The sequence below is a fragment of the Tasmannia lanceolata genome, unplaced genomic scaffold, assembly GCF_043159265.1.
Source record: "Tasmannia lanceolata isolate RefF3 unplaced genomic scaffold, GAP_Taslan_0.1 ptg000044l, whole genome shotgun sequence".
In the NCBI taxonomy this organism is placed as follows: Eukaryota; Viridiplantae; Streptophyta; class Magnoliopsida; order Canellales; family Winteraceae; genus Tasmannia; species Tasmannia lanceolata.
This window is the reverse complement of record NW_027518721.1, coordinates 20,124,788-20,129,645: the sequence shown is the minus strand read 5'-3', so window position 1 is coordinate 20,129,645 and position 4,858 is coordinate 20,124,788. Positions and strand designations below refer to the sequence as shown.

Sequence of the window (4,858 nt, the reverse complement as noted above, 5' to 3'; positions counted from 1 at the left end):
TATGAGGATATCTCATAAACGGATTCGGATAATATCCGCTTGCAACGGATTCGGATAATATTCGCTTTAAACGGATTCGGATGCGGACGGTAATCGAATTTTCGAATATCCATTTACACCCCTATACAATCTTCAATACATTGCATTTGGGACCGAAGCCCTAAAAACCTGGTTGGATTTCTACATAAAATCCCTACCCCTATTTGCATTTAACATGTTTTGGTAATGACACAGGCTCACCTTCTCTTTTATCATGTAACCGGCTGCCTAAAGCTATTACACTTCGGAAAAACCTCCAAGCAACTATTAAAAGAGGAAAAGATAAGGTGAGTTTGTGTCATTATCAAAACATGGCTGTGATAATATCAGTAGCCTAATTTTAAATAAGAATTTTTTTTTAGGGGGTGTTATATTGCGGAATCAAATTCTAGTGAAAACGGATGGATAAAATTAAAATTACCCCAAAATCTATTTATTTTTTTGAACCAAATGCCATAATTTGAAAATAGGATGCCGATTCAGCCTGATTCCGGCAATCCAAATGTGTCGTGACACAAGTTGCTCTTCACATGTCAATGATAGCAACGGATTGGAAGGTGAATCAGAGGTGAACCAGAGTACTGAGGATGTAGAAGCCCAGGATTGTGAAGAGCAAGACTGCGAAGAGGAGGTCATCAATCAAGCTGAATCTGAAGACAACAGAATGCCAAGGCTGAAACAAAGGCCAACATGGATGAAGGATTACGCTATTAACTACTAACAAAGGAATAAGAGTCGTTAGAGTTTGTCTCCTATAATTACAAGAAGAGACTATTAGTTTGTTAGGAATCAATGACAGTTGTAACAGTTAATGTCAGCTGTAAACAGTTAATGTCAGCTTTAAAAGAGAATGTAGAGTGCTGGAAGAGATATAGAAAAATCAAGAAAACTTCTTCTTCTCCTACTCTATTTTTCTCCGTTTCTAAAATCTCTTATCTTCAGCCAGATTCTGGAGAAGATCGTATCACTGGTGCTTTAATTGACTCCTTTCTGTTCTTTTGGTGATCATCAATGGCTGACAACACCAGTGCTCAATCAAAAATCAATGAACAATTTAAACAACATCAGCAACAACTCAATGAATTGAGACTTCTTCAGTCTCAGCAACATGAAGAACTGGTCACAATGATTAAACAATTGCAAACTACATCTCAGCTAGTTCGTTGTCAACAGAATGGAGGTGAGGATCATTCCTCTGGTAGTTCTGAAGATGGCATTGTTCCATTTCAAACAAATGTGGGTAAATTCATTCGTATGGATGTTCCACGCTTTGATGGTACTGATTCAGCGGGCTGGATCTTCAAAATTGAACAATTTTTCAACTACTATATCATAGGGTAAGGATCCTATGAGATGCACACGTGTAAAATTCTTGAGTGGGTCCACATTCTTGGCCTGAGGATGAATTGTGCCACTAATCCAGTGGGTCTCACTATGGAGTTTCCGTACTCTAAAAATTGCACTTGAAGGCGATCCCCATCTCATCTACTCATTTTCAGCATGCATGTCAATGGTTGAAAGCAATCAAGCAACAAAAGCATTGAAGTCTTTGACGGTTAGGATCATCGGATGAGCAATTTTAGTGCCTCTGCATCGTGGGAGCAAGTAGATGTTCCCATATAATAGTATGGGGACATTTAGGAACAAAAGATTTAGCCAATACGTTGGTAGGCAATGAGTCAATTAACTAACCAACAATGATTCAGTTTCAAATATTGGACACTTCTCATATGGCCCTCCAATGCATAAAAGGCTGTTGAAGAGGTAAGGAGCATTATTTAAAGATGAGATTTGAGATAGATTATCCTAACCCATATCACCTAATCTAATCAAACTACCGCTCACCAACGGTGAGATCTCTCACTCTCTACCAAACCCAAATTTGAATCAAATGTAAGTTTTTTGAATTAAGCCCAAAAAATGCATCAATTTCTCATGGGATTTGCCAGCAGCATCCATCGCAAAGGCATTTCGCAGTCTGTTGCTTGTCAGACCGGCCACACAGGCTCACTTTTCAGCAGCTTTTGTCTTCATTCACGAGGTGGCTGGTCTGACATGCAACAGACCATCTGCGAAATGCCTTTTGCGATGGTCACTAGCAAATACCAGTTCTCATATATCTTATATCTCTTAAGAAATTCAAAATTGTTAAAAATGACATTATAGTGAAAACTAAACTCACACCCTAATCTAGAAAACAAATTTACTTAGACCTACTTTGTTTTACACTTCTCTGATTGGTTGCTGAGGGTATTTCGGAATTGTAATAGTCTTTGATAGCTGCTTAAACAATGTAAAACAAGGAGAGTTAATCCAATTCTCAAAACATGGTCCCACGGTTTACTCAAGAGACAGAGAGCGAGAACGAGATGCAAATTGAAACATTTTCAAGAAAATAGACACAAAGAGCTTAGAAATGTATGGAAATATCATTTCCACAATGCCCTCTTTGGATTGCAAGAAAAACATTAGTGATGGAAAAATTTTCTTACTACAATTTGGAGGGAAACCATATGATTAAAGTTAACTCAGAGGGATATTATCGAAGGTCCCTCTATAAATAAAAATTGAAAAGGATTGGTTTAGGTCACCCGTTTTGTGTGTAAAAAAGTAAAATAAAAAATAAAAAAATAGAAGCGATTATTCAATTAAATGATGAGCGAGAGAGATCCCACATCGGAAAGGGAGGAAAAGTTACTGAGCTATATATGTGGATTTCTCCTCTCCCTATGTAGACGCATTTTCAGCATCTCCAAGGGGCGGGCCCTGCGGAATGGGTCGGGCATGGTTAGTGCTGCTGGAAAACAAAACCGGGGAGGGTACATGACCTAGAACAGAACAATATTTACACAGTGGGGTCGGGGCGTGACATAATGGTATCAGAGCGGGGCCTCCCAGCCAGTACGGTGTGCCAGCGAGGACGCTGGGCTCTAAGGGGGTGGATTGTGAGATCCCACATCGGAAAGGGATGAAAAGTTACTGGGCTATATATATGTGGATTTCTCCTCTCTCTCTATGTAGACACGTTTTCAGCATCTCCAAGGGGCGGGCTCCCGGAGTGGGTCGGGCACGGTTAGTGCTGCTGAAAAACAAAACCGGGGAGGGTAGATGACCCAGAACCGGACAATATCTACACAGTGGGGTCGGGGGGTGACATAATGGTATCAGAGCGGGACCTCCCATCCAGTACGGTGTGCCAGCAAGGACGTTGGGCTCTAAGGTGGGTGGATTGTGAGATCCCACATCGGAAAGGGAAGAAAAATTACTGGGCTATATATATGTGAATTTCTCCTCTCTCTATGTAGATGTGTTTTCAGCATCTCCAAGGGGCGGGCCCTGCGGAGTGGGTTGGGCACGGTTAGTGCTGCTGGAAAACAAAATCGGAGAGGGTAGATGACCCAAAACCGAACAATATCTACTACACAGTGGGGTCGGGGCATGACATAGAGAGAGAGAGAGAGAGAGAGAGAGAGATTATAACCATTGAAATCTCTATATCACCGTTAGATACTAGTGTACACTAAAATTTCAAACTACAAGTCATCTTCACTATCAGATCTCATAATAATCATCAGAAGAAAAATTTTCCTCTTCACATTCAATAGAAGAAGAAACAAGCCCCACAAGCATATCAACAAAAGCACCTACTATAAACCCATGACTCTTCTTCCCATTCACCCTCAAATACCAATGTAACAATTCCTCCATACACTCCCAATCCTTCAATCCATAAGCCTCCACCATCTCTTCCATAGAAACCCTGAAATCCTCATAAGGATCCTTCGAATCCATCGTCAAAACCACGCTCTCCTTGAATCCAAATCCACCCTCTATTTTTGCCTCCTCCATAATAGAGTTGGTGAGACCAGGCTCAAAAAAGAACCTCTCCGAACGCAAACCACGTACCGTGGTCTCCTCCGAATCCGATGAAGAAACCGTCGAGAAGCTCCGGCATTCCGACGAGTTCGTAAACCACGATTCCGGCGTACCCATATCGAAGTAAATACCATCCCCTTCTCTAAAAGACACTGTTCTAGGTTGCTTACAAGAAGGCCATGACTTGAAGAGAGATCCAAACCTCATCTTCTTGCCCATTTGATATGTTGGAGATGATACAAAAGTGGGTTAAAATGGTTCTGGATTAGAAACTATAAAGTAGAAAGGGTTCTTTGTTCTTGTGACATTAATGGAGGGAAGGGAAGGTTTTAAAGGACTGGCAAGAGTGTAAACAAAGGTCTGAAGTGGGGCTCACCGAAAATAAAGTGGGTATGGTGGGGTCACTCTTGTCTGTATTAATGGTAGGTTTGGAGACTTTAATATTATTCAATGCACCATTGGGTTATATTATTCTATTAAATGATGTTTGATGTCAATACACTCCCTCTCTTTTTTAACTGCTTATGTCGCTTCCAAATCGTTGTCACTCTCATGTTCTTTGTATTTTATATTTTTGGCTGTCTCTTGGCTAAATCCGGTGGCTTGCATACTTTTTACAATGGAAGTAGAAGTTTTTCTAGTATTAGCCAGCTTTGGGGCTTTCTGACTCTATTTTTGGCCTATTAGATCATAACACTGAAGTTTTTTTATTAATTACTTCTCAGTTATCAGAACCTTTTACTAGACCCATTTTTAGCACTCCTTGGGCTACCAAAGTTGGTAGTCCTGTGACTCCTGTCCTATCTGTTCCATACACGTGTAAATGTGTACGGTGATAATGATGGTTAATCTATGGTGCCCACCATATGAAGTTAGAAATCTCTCTACTAACTTTGGTGATGCTGAGACTACGATCCTTTAACCCCATAAAAGGGTCCTGGTG

General features: G+C 40.6%; 1 pseudogene; it reads right to left on the bottom strand.

The window, feature by feature from the left end:
* Positions 1–3,517: 3,517 nt before the first annotated feature.
* LOC143863942 (transcription repressor OFP13 pseudogene) lies at positions 3,518–4,208 on the bottom strand (annotated as a pseudogene).
* Positions 4,209–4,858: the final 650 nt, after the last annotated feature.